General features: G+C 51.5%; 1 protein-coding gene across 23 annotated transcripts in view; it reads left to right on the forward strand.

Moving 5' to 3' along the window:
* The first annotated feature begins 461 nt into the window (after positions 1-461).
* LOC103550974 (proteasomal ubiquitin receptor ADRM1) overlaps positions 462-21,918 on the forward strand; it is a 68,675-nt gene continuing 47,218 nt past the window's right edge. For 4 of the 23 annotated variants that reach the window (XR_011530682.1, XM_070587728.1, XM_070587737.1 and 1 more), the window contains exon 1: positions 5,954-6,118. The gene's annotated coding sequence lies outside the window, so the exon portion shown is untranslated. Of the gene's footprint in view, positions 2,863-4,396; positions 4,526-5,941; positions 6,119-6,347; positions 6,489-6,815; positions 7,469-8,087; positions 8,468-21,918 lie in introns of those variants that run through there. The other 19 variants (XM_070587731.1, XM_070587740.1, XR_011530683.1 and 16 more) reach the window with 15 other exon arrangements.

The following is a 21,918-nucleotide window of genomic DNA, read 5'->3' on the forward strand; positions in this document are numbered from 1 at the left end:
GCCTGGCACAAGATTGCTAGCTGTCCTTTCTTCTCCCTTCCCCTGCCCTCCTCTCCCGAGGATGGAATGCGGGGAGCACACCTATCCCCAGAAGAACCCCAGACGCCCGTCTGTCTCCTACCCAAGCCCCCCAACCCCACCTGCAGGAGCAGGAGTGCTGTTGCCAGGAACGGGGGCAGGGCTGCTGCGGCCAGCCCCGTCCTCGCTCGCCTTGGCTGCTCCCGGGAAGAGGAAGGGATCACACTGCCCCCAGCCGCCCCATCCCTACTCCCCAGGCATCTTTAAACTTTGCGCCCCCCACCCCCGTGCCTGGCAGCTCCCCGGCACCGCAGCCTGGCCAGCGGCTCCGGCAAGTTAAATTTAACGCAGCCCAAGCTGTCTTTCCTCTCGAGTGCACCCGCCCCACTGGTCCCCTGCGCACAGATGCGCCTACATCTCTCCCGCCCCACGTGAGCCCCTGGAAAGTGGGGGGTGGGGTGGGGTGCGTGGAGAAGGACCAGAGCTCTCTCCCCACTTTCCCTGGGGTCCCCGTGGCCCCCTGGGCCCATGATGCTCACGGCGGCACCCCAGCGCCTGGCACTGGACCAGCAGGGCAGCAGATGCCCAGGAGGTGCTGTGGGAAGAAACCACCGGCCAGCAGCCAGGGCACAGCCCGGAAGAGAGAACGCACAGCGCCCCAGCATCCAGGAACAGGACGCTGAGGCTGCCCGGCCCTGTGATGGGGCACGTAGTGGGGGCACAGGCCGTAGGGGGCAGGGGGCAGGGACTGTGAGCTGAGCTCTGCCTCATGTCTGGCACTGCCCCCTCCTCCCAGGCAGCACTGTGAGCCCTCACGTCATGAGGTGTCCATGTCGCTGGGCCTGCCCTGGCCAAAGCTAGAGGAGACCTGAGGGCCACAGGCAGCCTGGCCACAAGGCTCCGGGTGGTCTCAGCCGTCTCTCTCTGGAAAGGCCAGCAGACACGTCCTCTGACCAGTGGCCACCCGTCATCTTCTCCCCTGAGTCATCTGTTCTTTTTTTTTTTTCAGGAAGATTAGCCCTGAGCTAACTACTGCCAGTCCTCCTCTTTTTTGCTGAAGAAGCCTGGCCCTGAGCTAACACCGTGCCCATCTTCCTCTGCTTTATACATGGGACACCTACCATAGCATGGCGTGCCAAGTGGTGCCATGTCTGCACCTGGGATCCAAACCGGCGAACCCCGGGCCGCCGAGAAGTGGAACGTGTGAACTTAACCGCTGCACCACCGGGCTGCCCCAAGTCATCTGTTCTATTCAGACTGGCCATCCACTCAGCTAAGATGCTGCTGTGCCCCCGAGAGTGGCCTGGGGTGAAGTTCTGGCCAGTGCGACGTGGGTAGAAGTGCCTGGTGCATCTCAGGGCCAGATCCTCAGCGGGAGACGACTTACCTGTGGGCCAGCGCGTCTGCCTTTCCTGTTTCCTTTCTTCCTTCCTCCTGGTCGAATATGATTGGCGTGCCAGCAGCCATCTTGGGCCAAGAGGTGACACTGAGGATGGCAGTCAGCACTAGAAAAGTGATACAATAAGGTAGGAACTGGGTCGCTGAGGATGCTGGTGCCCTGCCAGCCCTGGCGAGCCTGGGCTTGTGTCACAGGAGAGAGAAGAACATTTCCATGTTGTTGATACCTCTGTTATTCTGGGTTTTCTCATAGAAGTAGCTCTAATAGTCCTGAAGGGCAGAGCCAAGTTGGCCCAAAGTCCCCCCAGGAGGTAGGATGCCATGCCAGGGCCCTACGGGACATCCCATAGAGGAAGGTCCCCAGTCCCAATAAATCCTGCATCTGCCCCGGCCCCGTCCGTACCCTGGGGCCCCACGTGGACCAGAAGGGACAGGGCCCTGGGAAGCCTGCATTGGAAAGGACACTCGTTGGCTTTGTTTAAACAGCTCTCCCAAACCCACTTGATGTGGAACCGCTTCCTTCAGAAACACCTAATAACAGCCAGAAAGACCTTGGGATTCGACGGCACCTGGTTTGGGAAACTCTTCAGTTAAACTCTTGGGACATTTAACAGAGACAATGACGGTGCAGAGCATACAGCAAGGGCTCTGTAAATGCTGCTGAAGCTGGACATGGGCCCTGTCGCCTCTGTGAGCGTCCAGGGCTGCCTCCCGCACCACCCATTCTGCCTGCCCTTCCTCTCTGCTCCTGTGGGTCAGCTTGCTCCTGCCTGCTCCTTCACTGGGCAGATGACATCCTCCGGCAGGGCGTGGGGCAGGGCTGGGGCAGGGGTGGGGGGCTGTGAGTCAAGCGGAGGCGACCCCAGAAGAGCTGGCTGGGAAAGCTTCAGGAGTGAGGAAGCCACAGGGTAAAAAGTTTATAAGAGGAATACATTTTTTCCTTTCGGCAGAATTTAATGGGTGCAGATTGCTCAGGTCCCAAAGCCACAGGAAAAAAAAAGAAAAAGCCCTTTGCCGCTGCTATTGATAACTTGTCTCTCTTCACGTGGTGGGTTCAAAACTAAAAATACTCTCTCCGAAGACGGGGAAGCCGAGCGGTGTCACGTTGCAGGGGAGATCTGCCAGTTGCGTGGGGAAGGATCAGCTGGGCCATGTGCGGGCCAGGGTCGGCCTTGGAGGCCAGCTGCCCTCTGGCTGCCCAAGCTGCACCCAGATAGAAGATTCCCCAGCATCCTAAGAAGGGAGCAGAGAAACACCTCTCCAAAGGCCTGAGGGGCATCAGGGAAAGGAATGTGCCTCAGGTGGGCCTGCCCCGGGGTAAAGGTCAGGTCGGCAAGACTGGGCACGAAGCATTCTTGGATGCCAGCCCTGTTGGAGCTAAGGAGGCTGCTCTGGCCGCAGACAGAGATGGCGACATCAGCCCAGGCCCAGAAACCCACTGAGCAGGTAAGGGTGAATTTGGGGAAAGAGAAGTGGGCTGTGGGCAGGGCTGGTGCCACTGTGCAGTGTGGCCCTGGGCAAGCTGCTCTGCTTTCTGAGCCTCAGTTTCCCCATCTGAAGGGGGAGCAATAGTCTCTGTTCCTCCTTCTCATGGTGACATGGAAGGAAGGAGGGTGATGCACGTGAATGTGCTTCCTGAGGGCAAAGCAAGGGCACATGTTTGCACGCTGCTGGGACCTCCAGACCCCAGCACACCAGGCTTCGTGCCCACAGGGTCTGCTGGCTGCTGATGGGAGGCAGGGCCGCCCGGGAGGCTCCTGGGCCATCATATCAACAGATTCTGACTCAGAAGGAGTTGGGACCCCAATCATCCTGGCTTCGGGTAGGGGGAAGGTCACAGATAGATGTGACTGTGGGGTTCACTCTTGGGGTCAGCCTGATCTGAGAGCAGTTCCAGTGGGGGCAGACACCCTGAAAGCTATTTACTAGCCCAGCACTTCTCAAACTCTACAAAAGCACACACAGATGGAGCCCTGGGGTCCTGAGAACCAAGCCAGGCCTGAGTGCCCAGGATGCAGGGAGGACCCTATGATGGCCCCCCACCATGGGGCGGGAGGTCTGGGCAGGGCTCTGCCTTCCTGACAAGCTCCTAGGCTGTGCCAGGCTGCTGGTCTGCAAGCCCGCACTGTGCCTGGGCCCTTCCTTGCTGCAGGCCCAGGCCGAGACTCTTCACCTGCCTGAGGCTCAGTCTGCTCATCTGTAAAGTGGGAATGATGACACATGGTATCTACTTGATTGGCTGTTGCAAACACGAAACTGAATGAAGCATGTAAACCACAGGTCACTAGATAATGTCAGCTGTCACCATCATCGCCAGCATTATTGCGTGGCCCCAAACCCTCTTTTTCTCCTTTTCTGCGCCCATCTTCCATCCCATTCCTGGAGACTTTTGCCTCTGGAATTGGCCTCCTGACCAAGATAAGATCATGAAAAATGCTTCTGAGCTGGTCGCAAGGCACCCTGATTCCAGCCACCAGCAGAGGGGGGATTCCTGCCCAATCCCACCCATGGGGACCAGGAAGGAGGAAGCAGCAGCTGACTCTTGGAGCCCAGTTTACTGCATCTGTTAAAAGGGGTAAATGGACATCCCGGCTGCAGGGCTCATCCAGGATCAGATCCCACTCCCAAGGCCAAGGCAGAGATGGCCACACTCAGCCCTGGGGTGGTCCGTGGGCAGACGGGAGGCTCATTTGACACCAGCCTCTATTCTGGCCCGAGCTCTCTGATGCTGCAATCACCCCCAGAGTTCATGGTCAAGGACTGGTGGGTAGGTTAAACCCCTCAGGGGTGTGTCCTTTGCCTGGTGGTCAGTCTTAGAGACTTGGCAGGGAAGGTGGTGGGTTTCTGTCCTGTGCTGGACTCTGGCAAGGTCCAAAGGGAAGCTTCAGAGCGTCTCCGTAGCAACTAGTCTGGTCCTTGTCCTGGCTTGGGGGCCTGCATTCCACACCATCCCTTGCCCGCTGGAGAACCCGTCTTCTGAAGTAACCATGGCAACCCCTTTGTTTCTGAGGTCTGGCCCCGCCTCCCTCCTGACTTTTCTCTCCAGCAGAGGCTGGGAGGCCTCCTCGGTCCCTGCACATCTCCGTGCCAGCTGGCAGTGGGCCCACCAGTGAGTTGGGGCCAGCCCCTGACATGGGGGACGACCGGCTTTCTGGGCCCAGAAATGCAGCCTGGGCCCCACCCCCACCACAGAGGCCCCATCCACTCACTCATGCCCCCATATTTACGGGGGCACGAGGGTCTGTATGGGGGCTACAGAGGCAGCTAAGGCCTACCCCTGCCATCAAAGCACCTGTAGTAGTCCCCCTGGGGCAACCTGTGTGTCAGTCCCTCCAACCCTTTCTGGAAATGGGGAAACATGTTCTGAGGAGGGAGTGCAGAGGCTCAAGTGAGTCTGGCTTTGTGGAAGAGGTGGCAATGAGCGGGACCTGCAGAATGCACCCTATAGACGCTGGTAATTTATTCTTTTGGTTCCACTGCAAACTGGCCTAAGCAGAAAAAAAAATTACAGTAGCTCATATAACCGAAAAGTTTAGGATAGAGCTTGCTTAAGGTTCAGCTGGTTCCAGGTGACCCAGGAGTATTTTCTCTTGCTTTCCTCTGGATTGGCTTCATTCCCAGGTGCCCCCTCTCCTCATGGTGGCAAGATGCCCACCAGTAGCCCCAGACTGACATCTCTCTGTCACCCAGCCCAGTTCTGGGGAGGTCTGTAGGCAGATGGGAGAGTCATTTGACCTCAGCCTTTCCTCTGGTCTGAGTTCTCTGACTTTGGCCCAGCAGAAGTCCCAGGGCTGACCCTCACTGGCCAGGACAGTGTCACCTGCTCACGCCTGAACCAATCACTGTGACTCGGAGCAGCCAGCCTGGTTAAGTTACTCTACCCACCCCAAACCAGACCCGTGATTCAAATGAGACGAAGGTGGGAGAAACCTGGTTTGCAAAGGAAAATCTGGGTGCTCATAGGCTCAGAGAGGTTAGTTAACTTGCCCAGGGCCACAGACCTGGTAAGGATGCAAGCTCCAGGTCTGACGCCAGAGCTTCTGGGTTTAACCATGGCGTCACTACAGGTCAGTGGGAGCCCCCAAGGGTTTTAAACAGCAGATCGAACAGTCAGGGATGCAGCCGCGCGGGTTTTGTTGAGCAGGGAAGAGCATGCCAAGGAGGAGGGGGAGCGCCCTACAAGATATCTGAGCTGAGGGGGGCAGCTTTGGGAGGACGACTTCCGCCTGCGCTGGTCCAAAGGGGCTGGGAGCAGCGAGCGCAGAGCCAGCAGCCCGCGACCGGCGGCGCCAGGACCACCTGACTCGGTGTTTGTAAACTCAGCTCGCCCAGCCACGCCCCTTCCTCTCTCCTGTCTGCTCCTCCAGGGTCGATATCTGCATAACCCCGCCTCCATTATTCGATTGGCCATTGGAGTTGTCACTCCCAAGTGTGGGCGGGACTCCAGAGGGGCGGAGGAAAGTACAGCTCCGGCGACGTGATTAGCATAGTCCCGCCTCCCGGGGCGGCCCTCGGGACGGGCGCTGATTGGGCGGGCGGAGACCGACGAGGCGGCGCGGGGCGCGGTGAGTGGCGGGCCCCGGCTGTCAGTCGGCAGCGCGGCCGGCCGCACTTCCGCCTCGGTGTCAGTGGGTCTCGGGCCTGCGGGGCGGGGGCGGGGCGGTCAGCGAGCCTCGGCCGGCGCCGGTGGGACCGCGGTCAGGTGAGTGACCCCGGCCCGGCCCGGCCCCCGCGTCGCCGGGGAGCGGCGGCCGGCTTCAGGCAGGCGGGAGGGACGGCGGGCGGGCTTCGGCCGCGGGCGGGCCGGGAGGCCGGGCCGGGGGGAGCCGGAGCCGGAGCCCCGCGCCCACCGCCCGCCGGCTAGGCCCCACCGGGCCCCGACCCCCGGCCCGGCCCGGCCCCGATCCCCGGCCCGGCCCAGGCCGCGTCCCGGGCCCGCGGAAACTTGGGAGGAAAGTTGGCGGCCGGCGGCGGGGAGGCGGGATGGCGGGCCCGGGTCCAGGCGGCCGCCGAGACCCCGCGTCGCCGGGCAACTGCGGCCCCGGCCTGCCGGCCCCAGCCTGTGCCCGGAAGTAGGTTTGCGTGACCTCGGAGGCGGGGCGGCCCGCCACCCCTCTGAGCGGTCAGGGGCCGGCGAGGGTGGGCTCGATGGGCGGGGGGCGTGCGGACCCCTGGCTTCTCCTGTGAGTTTAGGGTCGCCGGCCCGCGTCAGCCGGGAAGAAAGGGCCTGGTGTGAAAAGTCAGTCTCCCACTCGTGGTCCAGCCCCTCCCCTGCCAGAGGTGACCACCTGTGGGTTTATCCCGTCCTGGGAGGGTTTGTGCGGGTGTGCACCCCCCCACCCCTGCTTTGTTTTTAATTTGTCAGCCTTAGCTGACTGCGCTGCTGTTGAGAGCTCTTTACCAAACACCTGTGTTGGCCACATCGATGTGTAATCTGATTTAAAAGGTGCCTTCTTTCTCCACGGGAGTCAGTGTTAGACTTTTGTAACTTTCTAAGCCCAGATCCAGACTGTTGGGTAATCACAAATCACAGAGTCTTCCCACTTGATGCTGGAGGAGAGCCTGGGGTGGGAGGATGCTCCTGGCACTCCTGGGTGGGAGGGTCGCCCCAAGAGCTGTGCTTATGTCCGCGGGGTTTTTATCCTGAACATCTGTGTGGGACAAGCTCTGGACTGGGAGCCAGCAGCCTTTGCATTCGTCCCTTTTCTGGGACTGCCCTTGCGTCTCGAGATGTGGTCCCCCGCAGCTGGGTTCAGCAGACATCTCTGGGATGCCCACTCTGTGCCTGGCTGAGAGCTGCATGGCCTCTCTAACCGCCTGGAGGTGTTGAGCAGACGCAGCTCAAGAGTGGCCGTGTCCTGGGGCCCGGGCAGCGCCCGCCGTGCGTGAAGCTGAGGGCCCTTCCTGCTGTCGGGGGCTGGGCGCGGTTCTGCCTCTCTCCTAGTCTCCATTCTTCCTCCGGGACGTGTCCGGTTACCTGGCAGGGCCGATCAGAGGAGCAGATGAAACGATTGTCTCCAGCAGTCCCTGGCGCGTAGTAGGTGCCTCAATGGTTAGTTCCTTTTCCCCTTGTTGAGGACAGGAACCTCATCGGCTGCACTTCCTCCTTGTCCGCCAGTGTGTAGCATGGTGGTGTTATTTAAAACGTGACGATGAGTAAATGGATGACTGAATCTCCTTAGTAGGATTTACCTTGCCTGTTTGCCTCAGGTGTCCTGTTAATAACAGCTCTTACCTAAAGTGATGATAGTATGTAACAATTGTTGTTCCAGGACTGCGATAAGTGCATGATATTCACTTTATTCATGTGCTCCTCAAGAACCTGCGAGGCTGGTACTAACATTGTCCTTACTTATTCATGAGGAAGTTGAGGAACAGAGAGGCTAAGTAACTTACTCTGAATCACACAGTAGTGAGTTTTAGAGCAGGGATTTGAGCCCAGGCAGTCTGGTTCTGGAGTTCACACCCTTGAACACCTCCCCTTACTATCTGTCAACCCAGCATGTTTGTTTACAGTGTCCCCGTAGCATGTTTCTCTAGAACATTGTAATTGTGCTGCATTACTGTGTGTCAGAACTTTGTTTCTCACAGCATATATAACTAATAGATTTTCATTTTTTGTGAGCACAAGTGTTTATAAAGCCATTTTATTTCTTCTAAAATAAACTAAGTTTCCATCTGGCTATCTGAGATTTTGCCACCTGCCGCCCAGTTCCTTGGGGACGTCGATGTTCGCTGTGTGAAAAGGGTGAGTTGGAGGAGCAGATGACGATGGATCACAGAGCTTCAAGTACCAGGTTGTACTGTTTTTTTTGAGGAAGATTAGCCCTGAGCTAACATCTGCCATCAGTCGTCCTCTTTTTGCTGAGGAAGATTGTCCCTGCTCTAATATGTGTGCCCATCTTCCTCTACTTTATGTGTAGGACACTGCCTCAGCATGGCTTGAAGAGCGGTACCATGTCCGCACCTGGGATCTGAACTGGCGAACCTCGGGCTGCCAAAGTGGAATGTGCGAGCTTAACCCCTGCGCCACTGGGCTGGCCTCTGGGTTGTAGGTTTTTTTTGTTGTTGTTTTGTCTTTTTTTTTTTTGAGGAAGATTAGCCCTGAGCTAACATCTGCAGCCAGTCCTGCTCTTTTTGCTGAGGAAGACTGGCCCTGAGCTAACATCCCTGCCCATCTTCCTCCATTTTATATGTGGGACGCCTACCACAGCATGGCTTGATATGCGGTGCCGTGTCCGCACCCGGGATCCGAACTGGTGAACCCCGGGCTGCTCAAGCGGAACTTGCACACTTACCCCCTGCGCCACCAGGCCGGCCCCCGGGTTGTAGTTTTGAATTCAGTTCTGAGCAAACCTACTGCAGGTGGCTGTGCAGGGCGCTTAGGGCGTCCCTTTCCTCCTCCAGTGCCGTCAGAGGGGTCAGACTCTTGTTTTGTGTAACATTTTGATGAGTGTTATTTTAATGTTTAAAAAGTGCCACTTGACTTTCCTCCTAGTGTCTCTGATCCGTGCTCTCCAGGAAATGCCAGCGAATGAGTCTTGGATGTGTACTTAAAACTTGCTTGACTCTAACAATTTTATTACATTCAGCTTATTACAAAAGTGACATTTCTTTTTTTGGTGGGGGAACTTTTTGAAACATTTTATGCAGTCTTCTCCTGTCTTCACGGCAGGAGTTAGCTGTCTCTTGCAAATGGTTTCTTAGGATTCCTGTGAGAAGCCCAGGCCTCCTTTTCTCCTAGGAGTTTGGCTGTGGCAGACGTAGGGCTTACGTCTTTGAGCAGAAGCGGTGGTGATGATCTTCAAGGTGGCTAAGTGTTCCGCTGAGAAGCTTTCTGAAGGCGGCCTGGCCTGGGAGTTTGTGGGGGAAGCACAGGCTGAGACCATTCAGGTTCTGGCCCTGTCACTCTCGAACTCTGATGGGAGGAAAGTTACTTGTCCGCTCTTGCCTCCAGGGTCTTTGCCTGTAAAATGGGTCATTGTGAGGAGTATATGTGACACTGTGGCGGAGAGTGTCTGGCGCTGTGATAGGTGCTCAGTACACATTCGGTCTCCAACCTGAGAGCATTGAAATTGACCCCAGCTGACGGTGACAGACACACACAAATGCAGTTTAGAGCTAGTGAAGCCAGGGGAACTTGGTTGGACAGATTTGCCTTCTATTGAAATGAGTTACAGTAACGCTTTTAAATTATGACTATTCACGTGATGTTTCGCTCAGTGATGGACCACATATACGATGCTGGTCCCGTAAGGTTGGTACCATCCAGCCTAGGCGTGTAGTAGGCTGTACCATCTAAGTTTGTGGAAGTCACTCTATTTCAGAAACAGGGAGTTTTGGAGACTTTCTCCTGATGTTTGTGTGTCTTTCTCTTTTTGTCAGTGGAACACTCGCGGGCTTTATTTTGAGAAGCAAACTGCGGGCTCGGTGCTGCCTTAGCTCGTCCCTGGCTCTGTAGCCTTGGGGCCTGAAGAATGGGGGGCAGCGGGAAGGGCACGCACCTGTTGAGGGCTTACAGAGCCTGGCACTCTCTCCTGGGCATCATGCCCCCATGCCTCCCCGCCTGTTCAGGAAACCCCCGAGTCCCTGGGTGCTGGGCTTCATGTCAGCAGTGGCAGTGGTCTGGGCTGCTCTTGTTTGGGCAGACCTGTCTGACCCCTGAGCTCATGCCTTTACCAGAGGGGCAGGGACCACCAGCCTTGAAAGGTGCCCAGAGAATCGCTTGTTCCAGGCTGGTGCTGGGGAGTTCTTAGGGGAGAGCATGGCGTGAGAACCATCTGTAGGGAAGTCGTGCTGAATCCAGATTCTAGAAAGGATGGTGAGAGCTGAATCCAGATTCTAGAAAGGATGGTGAGAGCTGTCAGCCGAGGGAAAGCTGTGTGTTTTCCTAGCAAAGGAAGGCTGATTGGAGGCTGGAGGTGAGAAAAGATCACCCGTAATCTGACACCTCATGCCTCTGAGCTTGGCTGGAAAGTGACTATTGCCTTAAAGCCAGTTTGACTATGATTTGATGTCTAAACCGGGAAACTGGAGAGTGAAAAGGAGCACCATGAAGAATGGCAGCAGGGGCAGACGTAAACGGGGCACGGAGTCACCCTGTCGGCCACTGCGAGGGAGGAGAAGCTCCAGAGCCATTCTGCTCCTGTAAGGCAGGCGCCGAGGAGCCTGTGGGAAATGCAACAGGAGAGGGAGCGGGGCAGGGGTGAGGAGGGAGAGGGTAGGAGGGCTCCCTGTGCCGGGGATGGGTCGGCTCCCTTAGCGTTGTAGCTTCTGTCTCTGAGGTAGCATGCTTTGGGTTGAATGCTGGTGCTTGTCAGGGTAGAAGGCTCCTTGATTAACGTCACAGGGTTTTCAAACCTGGCTCCTCTTCAGAAAAACCTGGGAACTTTGTAAAAAGTGCAGGTTTAAGGCCCAGGCTGAGATCTGCCGGATCCGGGCTTCCAGGAGAGGGGCCCTGGGATGTTTGGGTTGCACGCTCCCGTGATTCCAGTGTGGCTGGTGTGCTTGCCAGCTTTTGAGACCCACTGTGGGGTCATAACCCTGTTTTGGATCAAGGACCTCTTTGAGAACTTAATGAAGAGTCTGAGTCATCTTCCTGGGGACAAATAATGAGCGCAAACAGAATTTTGCAATTTTTTCCTTTCTATTTCTTTTTCTCTTTTTATTGAGGGGAGGATTAGAAATTCGTGAATTTCCCTGACCTTGGTTTAAACACCCACTCCCATTAGTGCCTAGGAAGTATAGTTGGGAGTGACCAGGGCAGACCTGATGATAGATTTCTCAGCAAGTGAAACCGGTTAGGGGCTGAGTAGGTCACACCTGGGCAAGAGATGACAAGGAAGGACCTGGAATGGGAGAGGGAAGCAGGTGAGAGGGCGAGAATGACAAACTGGACTCTGCACAGTGATGGAGATGGCATCTGAAGCATCCTGCCCAACTGCATAGACGCCTCAGGTGGGGCGCTGTGGGGGGGCAGCAGACCTCCTCCGAGGTGGTGGGGGTGGGGGACGCCCTGCAGGACGGCAGCAGTCTCCCTTCCCTGCTTGCTGCTCCTCCGCCATCCCCAGTCCTTCCTAGGCCGCAGGTGCCCCCGTGCCGTCCTGGGCCCTGGCTTCTGCTCGTTGGAGGTGGACGAGCAGCAGGGGGCGGCCCTGCCAATCCCTGCCTTCCCGCTGCCGCTCGCGGCACGCTGCGAGGTGCCTCCCTTGTGGCCGTGGCTGCTGGTGGTTTTCTGTGAGCTTGGGCCATACACAGCACCCTGTCCAGAGCTTTCTCACCCCTTCTCTCAGGCTGCACTTGAACTGCTTTTTGCTGTGTCACAGAATGATGAGGTTGATAAGCGCAGGCATGTTTGTATGAAAGAGCTGACATGCATCTTGTGTCTGTTTGGAAATACTCTGTGCTGGATTATGAGATCATGTTCTTCAAAGTGTGTGATATATTTTTGGCACTCACTATTGAATAATCAGTTTGATCAAGTGGAGGCAAGGGACTAGAGGGAGTTTGTCATGGACTGTGGGGCTCTAGGCTCCCACTTGCCGAGGCGTGGCCTGAGTCCCCACAGGAAGTGCGGCTCCACAGTTGCTCCTGGGGCCAGGCTGGTTTACCCTCTGCTGCCTTTCACGGCCACCCTGTTGACTTGGAGAGTGGTAAACAGTCAGCGATTAATGCAGTTGTTTACGTAGCAGGATAGGTTGGTTTATCTTTCTCAAGTCTAGAAGCTTTCTGTTTCTGGTGTGAACTCCTAACGCAAATGCAGTCCTTGTGTGACGACCAGTAAGCTGGCTTGGCTGGTGTGGGTGTAACGCCGGGCCTTGAAGGTCAGGGCTGCCGCCTGCGTGCTGCCGGTTTATTAGGATGAAGAGTTACGAAGTTCTGCATAGTATCAAGTAGCTGATTTTGTGATGCAGCCCAAACTAAGGAAAAGCACGCAGACCTGGAGAAGGAGCCGAGACGCCGTCAGAGCTACGCAGGCGGAAACACGCAGCTTTCTCGTTTTGCCTTCAAGACAGCGCTCTACTGGAACTTCCAGTGCAGCTGGACTTAGCTGTGTTCTGCTCAAGTCTAAGGAACTAGTGTCCCAAAGGTCACTCTCAGTTCCTTTCCATTGTCACTGAGGCACGGAGGTGTCTGCAGACGGCGGGCTGGAGACGGACGGCGAGCACACTGACCTTTCTAGAAGGCTTTGTGGATAGAATAGGACTTGTCTGATTCTGCCACTGAGCTTTTACACTTACAGGAACATTAAGGCTTGATCTTTCCTCACCAATTAGCAAAAACCATGTTTCTGTGAGTACGAGCTGAGAAATCCAAGGTGGTTTTGGAAATAAGAATAAAGAGCAGGCTTGGCCTGACGATCTTGACTGTGTTGCGTGCAGCGGGTTGGTTTTTGGAAGGCAGCTGTGGGTCGGGCCAGCTCTGCTGCTCCCGCCCCTCCTCGCCTACGCCTGGATTTGTGAATGGAGACCCGGAACACCTGCCTGCTCTGACTCCTGCTGCCTTTCCGCGTCCTCCTTCTGTTTCGCGGGGCCATCGTAGCTTTCTAGGGCCACCGGGTGGTCAGTGTGCAGGCGCCCTGTGGTGTCTCAGCCCAGCGAGGCCCTGGAATGCCCTGTCCTGGATGGACGCCACCCGCCCCATGCGCTGGTTTAAGTGGAAGGGGCGCAGTTAGTTAGCATTATGTAAGAGTGGGCCTTCACCTGCTCTCGCACGCTAGCCGCATTCCAGGTGCTGAGGCCTGCGGCCGGTGGCTGCTGTGCTGGACAGGGCCCCGCAGAGCGAGCATTTCTGATGTGGCTGGAGGCTCTGGAGCCTGCCCGGGGTGAACCTTTGTTTCCATTAGTTTTTGTTTTTTACAAAAGAAAGAAACTGAGAACAGTGGCATAGTGGGCGTCAGTAGGGCCAGGGTCTTTAGGCGTCCAGGTGACAGGTGGGCTTCCTTTGCAAAGTGAACATCTGAAGACTAAAACGCTAGAAGATCAGTGACCGCAAAGGCATCGTGGCCAGCACAGTGGCTTTGCTGCAGTGGAGACGGGTGAGGTCTCCAGAGGCCCAAGGACTAGGTGGCTCTGGGCTCGCCTCAATCCAGGGTTTTCCTTAGGGTGCGTTAACATCACCAAGCAGCCTTGCCTTTACTGTACCCTATTTAATTTTCCCATCTCCGTCCTCTGTTCTTTAATTCCTGGTAGTGGCTAATTGTGTCCATCATGTGTTAAACTTCACGGCTTTCTCGCTCAGAAGGGACACTTGTTAACCATGCTTGGTGGGCACCCCAGGGAACAGCCCGTGTGCTCTGGTGGCATTTAAGCATCACTGTAGTGTCTTTCCAGGGGTCTGACAGGCCAGCCTTGGAGGATGCGGCCAGGCTGCTCCCTTGCCAGGCTGCTCCTGAGGGAGAGGCCCCGTGGGGACATGACAGTGCTTAGGTTTGCTCTGTCATTGGCCTTAGGCTCACTGCTGTTCTCTGCACTGTGGACGGGCTTCCTGGATGTGTGTGGCCTTGACCCTAAGGGTTGCAGGGCAGTGCAAGCCTTACAGGTGAACCGTGCTCTTGAAGGGTGCGGTGGTGGTGTGCCCGGCATGCCGCAATCACGACACGCCTACTTTGCCGTGTGGCCGCTGCTCTCTCCGTTATGTTTCTGACTTGTTCTTGAAGGAAACCCAATTTTACGCATCCAGTGGCTTGAGCCGGAGTCCAATTAGTGAAGCTCGCCTCTCAGCTTAGGCCCTCACGAGGTCTGCGGTTCGTCTGGGGACGCCTGCTCTGTGTTCACCCTCTGAGTGTGACCACTTTTGGGGAGGACCAGGCCTCATGGAATCCTTTCCCTGTGGATTTCCCTGGTCAGTTCTTCCTCAGCCCCTGCCTCAGTTTCCAAATCCGTTTCCTTCCCTGAGCCGCTGCCCCTCGTAGCTCTGCAGTTCCCTGATCTCACCTGCCGCGTTGCCTTTCCCTGTGGGAATGAGCTACAGAGTTGATGCTGCATTAATTGGAACTGTCAGGAGGAGAAACATTCTCCAAAGCTGCAGTGTTCGATGGGCTTTTGGGGTCCTTTCTAAGAAAGAATCCTATCTTTGGTAATAATGAGAACTTGACTGTTGCAGCGTAATGCTACTTAAGCTTAGCACCTAGTGCATTTGAGCTCTGTGCATAATTGTTTACTTCTTGTTTGTACTGCTTGCTAACGTAGTTTTTCCAATTCAAAAAACTGTGGTAAAATATACATATCATAAAATTTACCATCTTAACGACTTTTTCTTTTGCTGAGGAAGATTAGCCCTAAGCTAACATCTGTTACCAATCTTCCTCTTTTTTTGCTTGAGGAAGATTAGCTTTGAGATAATATTTGTGCCAGTCCTCCACTTTATAGGTGGGTCACTCCCACAGCATGGCTGATGAGTGCTGTAGGTCCGTGCTAAAGATCCAGACCCGTGAACTGGGGCCACCAAAGTGGAGTGCACTGAAAACCACTACGCCACAGGGTCAGCCCCCATCTTAACCGTTTTCAAGTATGCAGTTCAGTGTATTAAATACGTTGACAGTGTTGTGCACCCATCACCACCGTCTGCCTCCAGAACTCTTCTCATCTTTCCAAACGGAAACTCTGGCCCCAATAAACACTAACTCTCCCCTGCCCCAGCCCTGGCACCCACTGTTCTGCTTTCTGTCTCTGTGAATCTGACTTCTCTAGGGACCTCCTGTGAGTGGATTCACACAGCATTTGTCTTTTTGTGACTGGCTTATTTCATGGAGCATACTGTCCTCAAGTTTCATCCATGTTTTAGCAGTTGTCAGAATTTCCTTCCTTTTTAAGGCTGAGTAATACTCCATCGTATGGATGGACCACATTTGGCTTATCCATTCATCTGTCAGCGGACACTTGGGCTGCTTCCGTGATTCAGCTGTTGTGAATGATGCTGCTGTGAACATGGGTGCACAAATGTCTCTTCAAGATCTTCCTTTCAGGTTTTTGGGTATATACCCAGAAGTAGAATTGCTGGATCATATGGTGATTCTATTTTTTTTGTTTTGTTTTGTTTTGTTTTGTTTTTGGAGGAAGATTAGCCCTCAGCTAACTACTGCCAGTCCTCCTCTTTTTGCTGAGGAAGCCTGGCTCTGAGCTAACATCCGTGCCCATCTTCCTCTAGTTTATACGTGGGATGCCTACCACAGCATGGCTGCCAAGCAGTGCCATGTCCGCACCCGGGATCCGAACCAGCGAACCCCGGGCCGCCGAGAAGCGGAACGTGCGAACTTAACCGCTGCGCCACCGGGCCGGCCCCTGGTGATTCTATTTTTAATTTTTAACACCATACTGTTTTCTGCAGTAGCTGCAGCATTTCGCATTCTTATCAACAGTACAGAGGTCCCTGTTTCTCCACATCCTCGCTGATGCTTGTTTGCTTTTTTGATAGGAGCCATCCTAATGGGTGTGAGGTGGTATCTCGTTGTAGCTTTGATTTTCTTTTCCTTGATGATTAATGATGTTGAGCATCTTTTTATGTGCTTATCGGCTATTTGTATATCTTCTTTGGAGAAATGTCTATTCAAGTCTTTTTCCTATTTTTGAATCAGGTTCCTTGTTTTTTTATGTTGTTGAGTTTTAGAAGTTCTCTATATATTCTGGATATTAATCCCATATCAGATGTATGGTTTGCAAATATTTTCTCCCATTCTATGGGTTGCCTTTTTAGTCTGTGGATAGTGTGTTTTGAGTTACAAATTTTTAAAATTTTCATAAAGTCCAGTATGTCTAATTTTTTCTTTTGCTGCTTGTACCTTTGATGATGTATCCAAGAAATAATTGCCAAATCCAGAGTCGTGAGGCATTTGCCCTGTGTTTTCTTCTAAGAGTGTTAGTTTTAGGTCTTACATTTAGGTCCTTGATCCATTTTGAGTTAATTCTTGTAGTAGATGATGTGAGGTAAGGGTCCAAATTCATTTGCATGTGGATGTCCAGTTTTCCCAGCAGCATTTGTTGCAAAGATAGTCCTTTGTCCCTTGAGTGATCTTGACATTTTGGTCAAAAATCATTTGACCATATATGCGAGGGTTTGTCCCTGGGCTCTCTCTTCTGTCCGTTGGTCTCTGTGTCTTTGTGCCGTCACCACAGTGTTTTCATTCCTGTGGCTTTGTAGTAAGTTTTGAAATCAGGAAGTGTGAGCCCTCCAGCTTAGTTCTCCTTTGTCAAGATTGTTTTGGTTATTCGGGGTCCCTTGAGATTCCATATGAATTTTAGCATGGAGTTTTCTATTTGTGCAAAAAACGTCATTGGGATTTTGATAGGGATTGTATTGAATCTGTAGATCGCTTTGGGTAATATTGACATCTTAACAATATTGATCTTCCAATCCATGAACATGGGATGTGTTTCCATTTATTATGTCTTGTTTACTTTCTTTCAGCAGTTTTTAGTTTTCATAGTACAAGTCTCTGACCTCCTTGGTTAATTCCTAGATTTTTTATTCTTTTTATTTTTTATTTTTTTATTTTTTTCCTTTCCAATTTTTTTTTTAATTTTTTTAATTTTTTTTAAAGATTTTATTTTTTCCTTTTTCTCCCCAAAGCCCCCCGGTACATAGTTGTGTATTCTTCGTTGTGGGTCCTTCTAGTTGTGGCATGTGGGACGCTGCCTCAGCGTGGTCTGACGAGCAGTGCCATGTCCGCGCCCAGGATTCGAACCGACGAAACACTGGGCCGCCTGCAGCGGAGCGCGTGAACTTAACCACTCGGCCACGGGGCCAGCCCCTCTTTTTATTTTTTTTTAAATACTTTTTTGGTGAGGAAGAGTGGCCCTCAGCTAACATCTGTTGTCAGTTATCCTCTTTTTCGTCCTCAAAGCCCCAGCACATAGTTGTATATCCTAGTTGTAAGTCATTCTAGTTCTTCTAGTGGGACGCCACCACAGCATGGCTTGGGGAGTGGTCTGTAGGTCCGTGCCCAGGATCTGAACCAGCAAATCTTGTGCCACCGAAGCTGAGTGTGGTACACAAACTTAAGCACTCAGCCGTGGAGCTGGCCCTGAGTATTTTATTCTTTTTGATGCTATTGTAAATGGAATTGTTTTCAGATTGTTTATTGTGAACGTATAGAAATGCAACTGATTTTTGTTTGTTGAGTTTGTATTCTGCTACCTTGCTGAATTTGTTAGTTCTAACAGTTTTTTTTGTGGAATCTTTAGGGTTTTCTCTGTATAAGATCATATCATCTACAAACATAATTTTACTTCTTTTCCAATTTGGATGCCTTTTCTTTCTTTCTGTCTTTTTTTTTTTTTTTTTTTTTTTGCCTAATTACCCTGGCTAGAACTTCCAGTACTATAATGAATAAAATTGATGAAAGTGGGCATCCTTGCCCTGCTCCTGATCTTAGAGCAAAAGCTTTCAGTCTTTAACCATTGAGCATGATATTCCCTGTGGGTTTTTCATATATGGCTCTTATTATGTCGTGGTAGTGTCCTTCTATTGCTAGTCTGTCAAGTGTTTTTATCATAAAATTGTGTTGAGTTTTGTCACACGATTTTTCTGCATCAATTGAGATGACCTGTGTGTTTTTTTTCCTTCATTCCATTAATGTGATATATTACATTGATCGGTTTTTGTATGTTGAACCATCTTTGCATTCTAGGAATAAATCCCATTTGGTCATGGTGTATAATCCTTTTAATGTGTTGCTGAATGTGTTTTAATGTGTTTGATTTGCTAGTGTTTTGTTGACGGTTTTTGCATCAGCGTTCGTAAGGGATGTTGCTCTGTCGTTTCTTTCCTTGTAGTGTCTTTGTTTAGCCTTGGTATCAGGATCATGATGGCTTCACAGAATGAGGTAGGAAGTGTTCTCTCCTCTTCAAGTTTTTGGAAAAGTTTGAGAAGAATTGTTGTTAGTTCTTCTTTAAGTGTTTGGTAGAATTCACCAGAGAAACCATCATCAGGTCCTGGGCTTTTCTTTGTCAAGAGGTTTTTTTTATTTTATTTTATTTTTTTTATTAACCATGTTTCTGTGTTGTATTTATTTTATTTATTTTTTCAGTTTTTTAAATTGAGATCATAATAGTTTATAACGTTGTGAGATTTCACTTGTGCATTATTATTTGTCAGTTGCTTTGTGAATGTGCCCCTTTACCCCTCTGCTCACTGTCAACCCCCTTCCCCCTGGTAACCTCTAATCTGTTCTCTTTGTCCATGTGTTTGTTCATCTTCCACATATGAGTGAAATCATATGGTGTTTGTCTTTCTCTGTCTAGCTTATTTCACTTAACAGAATACCCTCAAGGTCCATCCATGTGGTTGTGAATGGGATAATTTTGCCTTTTTTATGGCTGAGTAGTATTCCATTGTATACATATATCACATCTTCTTTTGTCTGTTCATCCGTAGAAGGGCACTTGAGCTGCCTCCACACCTTGGCTATTGTGAATGATGCTGTGATGAACACAGTGGGGCATGAGTCTCTGTGAAGTGCTGATCTCAGGTTCTTTGGATGAATACCCAGTTGTGGGATCATAGCTGGGTCGTATGGTATTTGTATTTTTAGTTTTTTGAGAAATCTCCATACCGTTTTCCATAGTAGCTTCACCAGTTTGCATTCCCACCAGCAGTGGATGAGGGTTCCCTTTTCTCCACATCCTCTCCAACGTTTGTAATTTTTTTGTCTTGTTGATTATAGCCATTCTGACGGGTGTGAGGTGATATTGTTGAGAGGTTTTTGGTTACTGATTCAACCTCCGTACTTGTGTTGGTCTGTTCAGATTTTCTATTTTTTTGTGATTTACTCTTGGGAAGTTTTGTGTTTTAGGAATTTGTTTCATTTCCTCCAGGTTATCCAGTATTTTGATGTACAGATGTTCATAGTACTGTCTCATAATCCTTTTTATTTCTGTGGAATCAGTAGTAATGTCTCCACTTTCATTTTTGATTTTAGTAATTTGAATATTCTCTTTTTTCTTAGTCCATTTAGGTAAAGATTAGTCAATTTTATTGTTCTTTTCAAAGAACTAGCTTTTGGCTTCATTGATTTTTCTCTCTTTTTCTATTCTCTATTTCATTTATCTCTGCTCTATTCTTTATCCTTTCCTTCCTTCTACTAGCTGTGGTATTTGTTTGTTTTCTTTTTCCACTTCCTTAAATTGTAAAGTTAGGTTGTTGATATGAGATCTTTCTTATTTTTTAATGTAAATGTTGGTAGCTATCAATTTCCCGCTTAGCGTGGCTTTCACTGCATCCTCTAAGTTTTGTTATGTTGTGTTTTCATTCATTTCTAAGTGTTTTCTAATTTCCCTTGTGATTTTTTTTGTTGATTGATTGGTTAAGAGCCTATTATTTAATTTCCACAATTTTGTGAATTTTCCAGTTTCACTTCTGTTACTGGTTTCTAACTCATCCCCTTGTGGTCAGAGAAGATGCTTTGTATGACATCTGTCTTTTTAAATCTATTGAGACATAATTTGTGGCCTAACATGTGATCTATCCTGGAGAATGTCCCACGTGCCCTTGAGAAGAACGTATGTGCTGTGGTTGTTGAGTGTGTTCTGTGTGTGTTTGTTAGACCCACTGGTGGTGTGTGTGGTTCGAATCCTCTGTTTCCTTACTTATCTTCTGTCTGCTTGTGGTTTGCTAATGTACTTTTAAATTATTAAATAGAATTTATATTGTTTTGAGCAGTTTAAATTCAGAATTGATATTTAACCTCCAAAGTGGGTTTAGGATTTTCATATTATTAGTGAACTTTTCATACTTTATGAAGATCACATCTAGGCTGTTTTGCCCAGTTTTTATAGAGAAGAGATATAACACACAATTTGACCCTTTAGCAAGTTGACGATGCAGGTTAACCCCCTGGTGCCCAGGCTTTTAGCCAGTCACTTATTCCTAAATGACTAGATCTGTTTTTTTAAAGAAAGATGTAAAGACGGATTTGTAAGACTTGAGTGCAAGTACTCATACAAGTGGTGGGGGGCATTTTGCGTTTTCAGCCAAGGTCATGGAAGTATGGGATGACTCAGAGTGGGCACCTTAAAGAGAGCTGGATGGGGCTCTTTTCAAGGGAGTGGGCATTTTGTGGGAAACAAGAAGGAACAGTGGGTGTCCTGGGCTGGTGTCCCCCTGAAGAGTCTGGGAGCGAGCATTCACTGCAGCCTCCAGGGGGCTCCTGTAGCAATGGTACCCTGCTGGGAGGAGGAAACCCCATACGGAGGGAGTAAGCCCCCTGTCTCCCTCACCCCTTCCCTGGGTGGGGCTGGCTCAGCCCCTTGGAGTTGCCCCCGGGACCAAAGGTGGTGGAGAAGGACAGCAAGGGGACAGGAGGCAAGTGACCATGTCCAGCACAAGCTCCATTTTCTGGGTAAAAAAATCTCTAGTTAGAAAAGGGAGCAGTTGACCAGAAAGAGCTAATTAAAAAGAAGAAAAGAAGGCCTTTGCTGAAATACTGTCTTCATGGATTGTTTTCTGATTGCGCAATAAAATCTACATGAAGAAGAGCATGTTCGGGAAATCCTAAATGCTGCCTTTTGGTGGATGCTGTTTGCCACTTGGCCTGTGCATTCCTCCACTGTGGTGGAGTGCTGAACGACGAAGCCTGATGCTCCCTCACTGTCGCGGCCTGCTTCCCCGGGAGGGCTGTCCGCACCCGCCCTGCGTGCCCCTCTGAGGGGTGTGTTGGCTGGGCTTGGGCATGGGCACCTGCTGTCCAGGGTCGGAGATGACTCAGCCCGTGGGCTGACCATGAAGGTGCTGCAGAGCTTCTGGGCAGATGGGGTCCCCGTGTCGGGGAGAGGTCAAGTGGATGGGCAGACATGAGGAAGGACTGAGGACCCGTCCAGGGCTGGGCACTCCTCAACCACATGGGCACCTCCACTGCCGGTGAGCCTGAGGCCCAGCTGTGGCCTAGCTCCAGGGTCACTCCCTTGGGGATCCACCCCCTGAGGCCTGGCACCCGGTGGCTCTTGGCAGATGTTTGCTGAATGAATGAATGAGAGCACTGTTGTTTTGTGTTGATAGTCTGTAGCAGCGGGTAGTTTTTACTTAGTCGAATGAAGAAGATAAAATGCGTGGTGGCTGTTATGGCAGTTTTTTGAGGAATCACCGTGAGATCGTGTTAGATTTGATTATTGAACTTGCAAAATGTGAGCAAGTCTGATGGCTGCTGTGAAAGTGTCGGCGGTGACCTCGTGGAGCGCTTGCGTGGTGTTTGTGGGAAGGGCCTCCCCAGGCGGGGCTCCGGTCCTGAGTGGGGTGGTTGGACCACACTGTCCATGTGGCCGGAGTGCAGCGCTGCTGGTCACATCACTGTCACCATTGTCAGCCAAGCCTGTGTCTTCAGTGTTTGTCCAACGTAACCTCTTAAACCTTCATTTTAAAGACTTTCATACGTTTTGATTGATTGCCTATTAACATTAGGACATTTCTTATGGGTGATAAAGCATATAAAAAGGGAGACCGCCATGGCTTTTAGCACGCCTGTCATTATGGGAGGTTTTAAATGTACAGAAAGCAGACAGAATAGCATAA

This window comes from Equus przewalskii, chromosome 21 (assembly GCF_037783145.1).
Source record: "Equus przewalskii isolate Varuska chromosome 21, EquPr2, whole genome shotgun sequence".
NCBI lineage: Eukaryota > Metazoa > Chordata > Mammalia > Perissodactyla > Equidae > Equus > Equus przewalskii.